General features: G+C 48.2%; 1 long non-coding RNA gene and 1 pseudogene across 3 annotated transcripts; both read left to right on the top strand.

Annotated features, from left to right (window-relative positions):
• The first annotated feature begins 3,414 nt into the window (after positions 1–3,414).
• Positions 3,415–5,074, top strand: LOC127926812 (uncharacterized). Of its 3 annotated transcripts, none has more exons than XR_008125156.1 (4): positions 3,415–4,083; positions 4,411–4,460; positions 4,704–4,790; positions 5,045–5,073. It is a non-coding gene; the product is annotated as an uncharacterized LOC127926812 (long non-coding RNA). The 3 variants fall into 3 exon arrangements; XR_008125155.1 differs by lacking the exon at positions 5,045–5,073 and adding an exon at positions 4,866–4,897; XR_008125154.1 differs by lacking the exon at positions 4,411–4,460 and having other exon boundaries at positions 4,617–4,790; positions 5,045–5,074.
• Positions 5,075–5,767: 693 nt separating this feature from the next.
• LOC127926811 (zinc finger and BTB domain-containing protein 11-like) lies at positions 5,768–6,728 on the top strand (annotated as a pseudogene).
• Positions 6,729–11,334: the final 4,606 nt, after the last annotated feature.

Below are 11,334 nucleotides of genomic sequence, written 5' to 3'. Positions count from 1 at the left end.
ACACACCACCGCTTCTTAGACTGGCTTTCAATGAGAATGGGTTACCCAAAAAGTTAAATGTTGCAGTTTTAAGTTATGTGCAGGTTGAGTCATACCCGCAGTCCCCATGGTTATATATGTAGGGCAGGAGGGTTTAGGGTTGTGCCCTTTATCCACGCAATATTTCACTAGAGCCCAGTACAGGCATGGATTTTAAGCCTTACCTATGCCTGTTCAGGCCCACAGTTTCTAAACCCAGAGGTGCAACATCATGAGACTTCTGTGAATGCTTGCCGAACAGGCCAAGTCAACAAGAGAAGTTAAAAATTATTCATTTTTTAGGTGTTCGTTTCTCAATCGAAATGCACAACCTAGATGAGAGCCAATGTCTTAAGTAGTTGAACATGTTACTCCAACCTCGTGAAAATCACACGTTTTAATATTCTTTATAAAAACAACAAATTCATATCGAAGGATTTGATTTGATGGCCTGAACATATACAGTTAGGCGAGAAACGACCTTCTGTAGCTCAGTTGGTAGAGCATGGCGCTTGTAACGCCAGGGTAGTGGGTTCGATTCCCGGGACCACCCATACGTAGAATGTATGCACACATGACTGTAAGTCGCTTTGGATAAAAGCGTCTGCTAAATGGCATATATTATAACCCGATGACATGTTTTTACAGTTTACATTTTTAGTCATTTAACAGGCACTCTTGTCCAGAGCTACTTACAGGAGCAATTAGGGTTAAGTGCCTTGCTCAAGGGCTCATCGGCAGATTTTTCACCTGGTCTGCTCGGGGTTCAAACCGGCAACCTTTCGGTTTCTGGCCCCCGCTCTAAATCCGGTAGGCTACCTGCCGCATGAGCTTTGATAGCCAACGCTGCTATGACATCGACTAGAAGTGTGATCAGGGATTGAAGCAGTTATAGTAAAATAGTTTTGTGAAACAATGCTAACTAGCGTTACCCATAGACTTCAAGTTATTGCCCCATCTGCCAGCATACTAGACTCGAAACGTAAAAAGTGTATCCACGAGTTCATCGGACGGTGAGGAAGTAGATAAAGGGTCTCATTGCCAAAATCCTGAAGTATCAAACTTTCTAAAAACAGAGCATGATGTTCTATAATCTATATTTGAACTGTAATGAAACTAAAACAGTCAAACTGTCGTTTGGAAATTTTGCACAGAGTTCAGTTTTAAAGTTGTTGCATTTTCTCCTGGTCCCTAACTTTTTCTCCCGGTCCCTAACGTCTTTCCTCCGCAAAAAAGTAGCTAGATAACTAGATTGACGCATCCATTCTGTTGATTTATGACATTCTGGTGAGGTTCTCTGTTATCTCTACTTTTTTTTTTGCGGAGCAAAGACATTCTTAGGTTTTATTTATTCTTCGAGGGCAGAATATGACAGAAGAGAAGCTGCACGTATCTAATTATAGACAAGTTGACTAACAAATAGGCCAACATTTTTACTCGAAAATGAAAGAAAAAAAAAATCATTGCGCCGTCTGGCTGTAGTCTACGGCGCATTCTCTATATTAGCGGGTAAGGTGCAGGTGATTTCAACTTTATCACATCTAGATGGGCGGACAGGTCATTACATGGGTTATTACACGGGTCGTTACGGGTCGTTACACGGGTCATTACATGGGTTATTAGCAATTGTGGGGTGAACAAACAGCTGACCAGCACACCACTGGTTCCCTACACACCACTGGTTCCCTTGTCAACACACCACTGGTTCCCTACACACCACTGGTTCCCTTGTCAACACACCACTGGTTCCCTTGTCAACACACCACTGGTTCCCTTGTCAACACACCACTGGTTCCCTTGTCAACACACCACTGGTTCCCTTATCAACACACCACTGGTTCCCTTATCAACACACCACTGGTTCCCTTGTCAACACACCACTGGTTCCCTTATCAACACACCACTGGTTCCCTTATCAACACACCACTGGTTCCCTTGTCAACACACCACTGGTTCCCTTGTCAACACACCACTGGTTCCCTTATCAACACACCACTGGTTCCCTTATCAACACACCACTGGTTCCCTTGTCAACACACCACTGGTTCCCTTATCAACACACCACTGGTTCCCTTATCAACACACCACTGGTTCCCTACACACCACTGGTTCCCTTATCAACACACCACTGGTTCCCTTAACAACACACCACTGGTTCCCCTGTCAACACACCACTGGTTCCCTTATCAACACACCACTGGTTCCCTTATCAACACACCACTGGTTCCCTTATCAACACACCACTGGTTCCCTACACACCACTGGTTCCCTTATCAACACACCACTGGTTCCCTTAACAACACACCACTGGTTCCCCTGTCAACACACCACTGGTTCCCTTATCAACACACCACTGGTTCCCTTGTCAACACACCACTGGTTTCCCTGTCAACACACCACTGGTTCCCTTGTCAACACACCACTGGTTCCCTTATCAACACACCACTGGTTTCCCTGTCAACACACCACTGGTTCCCTTGTCAACACACCACTGGTTCCCTTATCAACACACCACTGGTTCCCTTATCAACACACCACTGGTTCCCTTGTCAACACACCACTGGTTCCCTTGTCAACACACCACTGGTTCCCTTATCAACACACCACTGGTTCCCTTGTCAACACACCACTGGTTCCCTTATCAACACACCACTGGTTCCCTTGTCAACACACCACTGGTTCCCTTGTCAACACACCACTGGTTCCCTTGTCAACACACCACTGGTTCCCTTGTCAACACACCACTGGTTCCCTTAACAACACACCACTGGTTCCCTTGTCAACAGACCACTGGTTCCCTTGTCAACACACCACTGGTTCCCTTATCAACAGACCACTGGTTCCCCTGTCAACAGACCACTGGTTCCCTTATCAACAGTGTGTAAGCATACTGTCGATACATCAACGTGATTAACCCCGTGTCTTCCCAGGTATCCTGAAGCAGGTGAAGGACTACATGAGACAGTGTAGGCAGTGTCAGAACAGACAGGACCGGAGAGGATTGTCAGAGGACCGGAGTGGATCCAGACTGGTGGGCCGACCAGGAGACCAAGGAGGGTCACAACCCCAGCCAGTGACGATGATGATGAGGTGGAGGAGGAAGAGGAGGAGGAGATGGACTTGGTGACTTCCATTCATCACAAGACCAAGAGCCCCAGGACTGTGGCTAAACACGAACTGGTCTTTGTCAGTGTTGCTGTATTTTTGGGGGGGGATATAGCCTAGTCACTTTACTGAAACGATACTGTCTAGTGTTGTCTTATGTCTCTCTCTCTAGTGTTGTCTTAGGTCTCTATGTCTAGTGTTGTCTTATGTCTCTCTGTCTAGTGTTGTCTTAGGTCTCTGTCTAGTGTTGTCTTAGGTCTCTCTGTCTAGTGTTGTCTTAGGTCTCTATGTCTAGTGTTGTCTTATGTCTCTCTGTCTAGTGTTGTCTTATGTCTCTCTGTCTAGTGTTGTCTTAGGTCTCTGTCTAGTGTTGTCTTATGTCTCTCTGTCTAGTGTTGTCTTAGGTCTCTGTCTAGTGTTGTCTTAGGTCTCTGTCTAGTGTTGTCTTAGGTCTCTGTCTAGTGTTGTCTTAGGTCTCTCTGTCTAGTGTTGTCTTAGGTCTCTCTGTCTGTCTAGTGTTGTCTTAGGTCTCTATGTCTAGTGTTGTCTTAGGTCTCTATGTCTAGTGTTGTCTTAGGTCTCTCTGTCTAGTGTTGTCTTAGGTCTCTCTGTCTAGTGTTGTCTTAGGTCTCTCTGTCTAGTGTTGTCTTAGGTCTCTGTCTAGTGTTGTCTTAGGTCTCTGTCTAGTGTTGTCTTAGGTCTCTCTGTCTAGTGTTGTCTTAGGTCTCTCTGTCTAGTGTTGTCTTAGGTCTCTCTGTCTAGTGTTGTCTTAGGTCTCTCTGTCTAGTGTTGTCTTAGGTCTCTGTCTAGTGTTGTCTTAGGTCTCTGTCTAGTGTTGTCTTAGGTCTCTCTCTATGTCTAGTGTTGTCTTAGGTCTCTCTCTATGTCTAGTGTTGTCTTAGGTCTCTCTCTCTGTCTAGTGTTGTCTTAGGTCTCTCTCTCTGTCTAGTGTTGTCTTAGGTCTCTCTGTCTGTCTAGTGTTGTCTTGGGTCTCTATGTCTAGTGTTGTCTTAGGTCTCTCTGTCTAGTGTTGTCTTAGGTCTCTGTCTAGTGTTGTCTTAGGTCTCTGTCTAGTGTTGTCTTAGGTCTCTCTGTCTAGTGTTGTCTTAGGTCTCTGTCTAGTGTTGTCTTAGGTCTCTGTCTAGTGTTGTCTTAGGTCTCTATGTCTAGTGTTGTCTTAGGTCTCTCTCTATGTCTAGTGTTGTCTTAGGTCTCTCTCTGTCTAGTGTTGTCTTAGGTCTCTCTGTCTAGTGTTGTCTTAGGTCTCTCTGTCTAGTGTTGTCTTAGGTCTCTATGTCTAGTGTTGTCTTAGGTCTCTATGTCTAGTGTTGTCTTAGGTCTCTCTGTCTAGTGTTGTCTTAGGTCTCTATGTCTGTCGAGTGTTGTCTTAGGTCTCTCTGTCTAGTGTTGTCTTAGGTCTCTCTGTCTAGTGTTGTCTTAGGTCTATGTCTAGTGTTGTCTTAGGTCTCTCTCTATGTCTAGTGTTGTCTTAGGTCTCTCTCTCTGTCTAGTGTTGTCTTAGGTCTCTCTGTCTGTCTAGTGTTGTCTTAGGTCTCTCTGTCTGTCTAGTGTTGTCTTAGGTCTCTCTGTCTGTCTAGTGTTGTCTTAGGTCTCTCTGTCTGTCTAGTGTTGTCTTAGGTCTCTCTGTCTGTCTAGTGTTGTCTTAGGTCTCTATGTCTAGTGTTGTCTTAGGTCTCTATGTCTAGTGTTGTCTTAGGTCTCTATGTCTAGTGTTGTCTTAGGTCTCTCTGTCTGTCTAGTGTTGTCTTAGGTCTCTCTGTCTAGTGTTGTCTTATGTCTCTGTCTGTCTAGTGTTGTCTTAGGTCTCTATGTCTAGTGTTGTCTTAGGTCTCTATGTCTAGTGTTGTCTTAGGTCTCTATGTCTAGTGTTGTCTTAGGTCTATGTCTAGTGTTGTCTTAGGTCTCTCTGTCTGTCTAGTGTTGTCTTAAGTCTCTCTGTCTAGTGTTGTCTTAGGTCTCTATGTCTAGTGTTGTCTTAGGTCTCTATGTCTAGTGTTGTCTTAGGTCTCTATGTCTAGTGTTGTCTTAGGTCTCTCTGTCTAGTGTTGTCTTAGGTCTCTATGTCTAGTGTTGTCTTAGGTCTCTATGTCTAGTGTTGTCTTAGGTCTCTATGTCTAGTGTTGTCTTAGGTCTCTCTCTCTCTGTCTAGTGTTGTCTTAGGTCTCTCTCTGTCTAGTGTTGTCTTAGGTCTCTCTGTCTAGTGTTGTCTTAGGTCTCTCTGTCTAGTGTTGTCTTAGGTCTCTCTGTCTAGTGTTGTCTTAGGTCTCTATGTCTAGTGTTGTCTTAGGTCTCTATGTCTAGTGTTGTCTTAGGTCTCTATGTCTAGTGTTGTCTTAGGTCTCTATGTCTAGTGTTGTCTTAGGTCTCTGTCTAGTGTTGTCTTAGGTCTCTGTCTAGTGTTGTCTTAGGTCTCTGTCTAGTGTTGTCTTAGGTCTCTGTCTAGTGTTGTCTTAGGTCTCTGTCTAGTGTTGTCTTAGGTCTCTGTCTAGTGTTGTCTTAGGTCTCTATGTCTAGTGTTGTCTTAGGTCTCCCAGGTGGACAGTAGTCATGACTTCCTGTGTTATCTGTCCAGGTGGACGGTAGTCATGACTTCCTGTGTTATCTATCCAGGTGGACGGTAGTCATGACTTCCTGTGTTATCTATCCAGGTGGACGGTAGTCATGACTTCCTGTGTTATCTATCCAGGTGGACGGTAGTCATGACTTCCTGTGTTATCTATCCAGGTGGACAGTAAGGGAGTTGTGAAGCAGTACCTTCCCAGACACGGTCAGACGATGCTGGACAAGCTGAACGAGCAGCGCCTCAACAACCAGTTCTGTGACATCACGCTGCTGATCGAGGGGAGGAGCACAGGGCCCACAAGGCTGTGCTGGCGCCTGCAGCGACTACTTTAACGAGCTGTTTATAGAGAAGGGAGCTGTGTCCAGTCACGAAGCGGTGGTCGACCTATCAGGTGAGACATGGAGAAGGTGCTGGGTGAGGACGTCTGATAAATGACTCCGTTGTAAAAGGAAGCTTTTTCGTCTCATGGACTCCAGACCACCGGAGGATGAATCGGGGTACAAGTCTGTCGAGAGTAGTTATCAGAACAGCAGGAAAAAGGTCACCGTCCTGAGTTATAAAACGGTTGGATGATGTTTCCCTGTCATCATCTTACTGAGGTGGTTTGGTCAGAGGAATAACCCGTTTCTCTGTCTCTCAGGTTTCAGCAAGGTCAGTTTCCTCCCCTGCTAGAGTTTGCATACACCTCCAACCTCTGCTTCAACTTCTGTGTGATGGCCGACGTTGCCACGCTGGCCCGACACCTCCTGGGATGGCCGAGGTCCTTCAGATCTGTGAGTCCGTCCACAAGAAGGTGGAGGAGCAGAAGCTGATGGTCTACCAGCAAGGAGACATCCACACGGTGCTGTCCAGCCAGCCTGCACCCCAACAGGCCCCGAATGAAGACCCTGGGGCCTACATTATGACCATCGGCAGCGACGGCCATGCCGTGGTGACTCATACTGGGCTGGCTGGAGCAGGGGAGGACCTGGACTCCTGGCTGACACGGCAAACACAACAGAGTCCTTCAGAGGGGATCTGACGTCTGTAGTCAACCAGGCTCTGGGAGGTGAACCAGAGATTATGACCGTGGTTGGGGAGGCAGGGTCAGAGACGGTGACTCTAGTCACCCACAGTAGCCAGGCCCGGGTAGGCGAAGTCGGTCACCCTCTTCTCCCCCTACTGGAGAGCCGAGACCATGACGGTCGCGTGACCCACAGCGGCCAGGCCCGGGTAGGCGAGTCGGTCACCCTCTTCTCCCCTACTGGAGAGACCGAGACCATGACGGTGGTCACCCACAGCGGCCAGGCCGGGCCAATGAGTCCCTGGCCGTGGTGTCAGCCTGTCTGGCCCTGGGCAACAGCAGCATGATGAAGGGGACGAGGGGGACTCCCCTCTCCATGGAGCCGGGGGGCCTTCCTCATCAGCGTGGACCCAGGGAAGGTGGCCCCCTACTGAGGTGGTCCATCTGGCTGTAGAGCCACCTGTAGTCAGGTGGATCCAGCACCCCAGGAAGGAGAGACGTCGGGGCGCACCAGACTGTCGATCAGCACCCCAGGAGGAGGAGAGGTCGGCACCCCAGGCCGAGCCCCCCGCTGCTCCCCAACCCCCAAGAGGAAGAGAGGACGTCCTGCCAAAGTGAAGCATGAGGTGATCGAGGAGCCAGAGTCTCCTGTCGAGGAGGAGGTGGTGGAGGTGCCAGAGCAGGTCTCTACTCTTGCAGAGGGAGGTTCAGAGGACCCCACCGAGCCCTATAGAGACGCCTGCGACAGCGCTCCATGGGGGAGAGGGGTATGTCCAGGCTACACATGGGGCTGGAGGAGGACAAGGAGGACAAGAAGGGGAGCCCAGACCCCACAGCGCCCCAACACCCCCAAGGTAGGCTATAGACAAACACCTGAACAGAATCACAGTCACTATAGATTCATGCATGGATAATACGTCAGTCTTTGCGCTTGTGTCTTTCGCTCGCTCTCTCTTTCGCTCGCTCTCTCTCTTTCGCTCGCTCTCTCTCTTCCTTTCGCTCTCTCTCTTTCGCTCGCTCTCTCTCTTTTCGCTCGCTCTCTCTCTTTCTTTCGCTCTCTCTCTTTCGCTGCTCTCTCTCTTTCGCTCGCTCTCTCTCTTTGCTCGCTCTCTCTCTCTTGGCTCGCTCTCTCTCTTTCGCTCGCTCGCTCTCTCTCTTTCGCTCGCTCTCTCTCTTTCGCTCGCTCGCTCTCTCTCTTTCGCTCGCTCTCTCTCTTTCGCTCGCTCTCTCTTTCGCTCGCTCTCTCTTTCGCTCGCTCTCTCTCTTCGCTCGCTCGCTCTCTCTCTTTCGCTTCGCTCGCTCTCTCTCTTTCGCTCGCTCGCTCTCTCTCTTTCGCTCGCTCTCTCTCTTTCGCTCGCTCGCTCTCTTTCGCTCGCTCGCTCGCTCTCTTTCGCTCGCTCGCTCGCTCTCTCTCTCTCTTTCGCTCGCTCTCTCTCTCTCTCTCTTTCGCTCGCTCTCTTTCGCTCGCTCTCTCTCTTTCGCTCGCTCTCTCTCTCTCTTTCGCTCGCTCTCTCTCTCTCTTTGCTCGCTCTCTCTCTCTCTTCGCTCGCTCTCTCTCTTTCGCTCGCTCTTTCGCTCGCTCTCTCTCTTTCGCTCTCTCTTTCGCTCTCTCTCTTTCGCTCGCTCTCTCTCTTTCGCTCGCTCTCTTTCGCTCGCTCTCTCTCTTTCGCTCGCTCTCTCTCTCTCTTTCGCTCGCTCTCTCTCTTTCGCTCGCTCTCTCTCTTTCGCTCGGTCTCTCTCTTTCACTCGCTCTCTCTCTCTCTCTTTCACTCGCTCTCTCTCTCTCTCTTTCGCTCGCTCTCTCTCTTCTCTCTTTCGCTCGCTCTCTCTTTGCTCTCTCTTTTGCTCGCTCTCTCTTTTGCTCTCTCTTTTGCTCGCTCTCTCTTTTGCTCTCTCTTTCGCTCGCTCTCTCTTTTGCTCGCTCTCTCTTTCGCTGCTTCGCTCTCTCTTTCGCTCGCTCTCTCTTTCGCTCGTTCGCTCTCTCTTTCGCTCGCTCGCTCTCTCTTTCGCTCGCTCTCTCTTTCGCTCGCTCTCTCTTTCGCTCGCTCTCTCTCTTTCGCTCGCTCTCTCTCTTTCGCTCGCTCTCTCTCTTTCGCTCGCTCTCTCTCTTTCGCTCGCTCTCTCTCTTTCGCTCGCTCTCTCTTTCGCTCGCTCTCTCTTTCGCTCGCTCTCTCTCTTTCGCTCGCTCGCTCGCTCTCTCTCTTTCGCTCGCTCTCTCTCTTTCGCTCGCTCTCTCTTTCGCTCGCTCTCTCTCTTTCGCTCGCTCTCTATCGTATAATAATAGTGAAGACATCAAAACTATGAAATAACACATGGAATCATGTATTAACCAAAACATATATTTGAGATTCTTCAAAGTAGCCACCCTTTTGCCTTGACGACAGCTTCATGAGGAATGCTTTTCCAACAGTATTTAAGGAGTTCCCACATATGCTGAGCACTTGTTGGCTGCCTTTCCTTCACTCTGCGGTCCGACTCATCCCAAACCATCTCAATTGGGTTGAGGTCGTGTGATTGTGGAGGCCAGGTCATCTGATGCAGCACTTCATCACTCTCCTTATTGGTCAAATAGCCCTTACACAGCCTGGAGGTGTGTTGGGTCATTGTCCTGTTGAAAAACAAATGATAGTCCCACTAAACCCAAACCAGATGGTATGGTGTATTGATGCAGAATGCTGTGGTAGCCATGCTGGTTACGTGTGCCTTAAATTCTAAATAAATCACTGTCAGTGCCACCCAGCAAAGAACCATCACACCTCCTCCTCCATGCTTCACGGTGGGAACCACACATGCTCAGATTTGGACTCATCAGACCAAAGGACAGATGTCCATTGCTTGTGTTTCTTGGCCCAAAGCAAGTCTCTTCTTCTTATTATTCTGAGGCTGGTAACTCTGATGAACGTATCCTCTGAAGCAGAGGTAACTCTGGGTCTTCCTTTCCTGTGGCGGTCCTCATGAGAACCAGTTTCATCATAACGCTTGATGTTTTTTTTGCGGCTGCACTTGAAGAAACTATCGAAGTTCTTGTAATTTTCCGTATTGACTGACCTTCATGTCTTAAAGTAATGATGGACTGTCATTTCTCTTTGCTTATTTGAGCTGTTCTTGCCATAATATGGACTTGGTATTTTACCAGATAGGACTATCTTCTGTGTACCACCCCCCTTACCTTGTTACAACACCTTTGATTGGCTTAAATGCATTAAGGAAAGAAATTTGACAAATTAAGTTATAACAAGGCACACCTGTTAATTGAAATGCATTCCAGGTGACTACCTCATGAAGCTGGTTGAGAGAATGCCAAGAGTGTGCAAAGCTGTCATCAAGGCAGAAGGTGGCTACTTTGAAGAAACTCTAATATAAAATATATTTAGATTAGTTTAACACTGTTTCTGGTTACTACATGATTCCATATGTGTTATTTCATAGTGTTGATGTCTTCATTATTACTCTACAATCTAGAAAATAATTGGGGCTATACATTTTTATTAATTCAAATTAAAACTAACCCTTGAATGAGAAGGTGACTGGTTGTGTGTGTGCGTTACCATCCTAACTGTTCTGTATCTCTTTTCCAAACCCCAACACCCTCAAGAAGAGGGTAGACCCGCCAAGAGGCACGTTGAAGAGATGGAAGCTGCTGTGGCCGGTATGGAGAACGTCGTCCAGACAGAGACTGAGGCGTCCAATCACCAGACGGCATTCTATATGGAGCACCTATCACAGAGCAGCCCGTGGGGCCAGAGCCGGGTCAAGGCCCGCGCAGCCAGATGGAGGAATGAGGTGGAGGGAGAACACGCCTGTTCAGAGTGTGGACTGTCGTTTCACAGGCGCTATGCGCTCATCATGCACACGCTCAAACACGAGAAGACCCGAGGATACAAGTGTACTGTACGTATGTATGATGTCAGTTGGTCCTTTTGTGGCAGGGCTGAAATAAAGTGGAGATGTTATAGTGTTGTCTCCAGGGTTCCCCTACAGGCAGTCACCTCTCTTTAGAGATGATGTAGCTCTGAGCGAACAGAGATGTTATAGTGTTGTCTCCAGGGTTCCCCTACAGGCAGCCACCTCCCTTTAGAGATGATGTAGCTCTGAGTGAACAGAGATGTTATAGTGTTGTCTCCAGGGTTCCCCTACAGGCAGCCACCTCTCTTTAGAGATGATGTAGCTCTGAGTGAACAGAGATGTTATAGTGTTGTCTCCAGGGTTCCCCTACAGGCAGCCACCTCTCTTTAGAGATGATGTAGCTCTGAGTGAACAGAGATGTTATAGTGTTGTCTCCAGGGTTCCCCTACAGGCAGCCACCTCTCTTTAGAGATGATGTAGCTCTGAGTGAACAGAGATGTTATAGTGTTGTCTCCAGGGTTCCCCTACAGGCAGCCACCTCTCTTTAGAGATGATGTAGCTCTGAGTGAACAGAGATGTTATAGTGTTGTCTCCAGGGTTCCCCTACAGGCAGCCACCTCTCTTTAGAGATGATGTAGCTCTGAGTGAACAGAGATGTTATAGTGTTGTCTCCAGGGTTCCCCTACAGGCAGCCACCTCTCTTTAGAGATGATGTAGCTCTGAGTGAACAGAGATGTTATAGTGTTGTCTCCAGGGTTCCCCTACAGGCAGCCACCTC

This window comes from Oncorhynchus keta, unplaced genomic scaffold, assembly GCF_023373465.1.
Source record: "Oncorhynchus keta strain PuntledgeMale-10-30-2019 unplaced genomic scaffold, Oket_V2 Un_contig_8382_pilon_pilon, whole genome shotgun sequence".
In the NCBI taxonomy this organism is placed as follows: Eukaryota; Metazoa; Chordata; class Actinopteri; order Salmoniformes; family Salmonidae; genus Oncorhynchus; species Oncorhynchus keta.
Note: the sequence above shows the minus strand (reverse complement) of the source record. Positions and strands in the feature narration are given on the sequence as shown.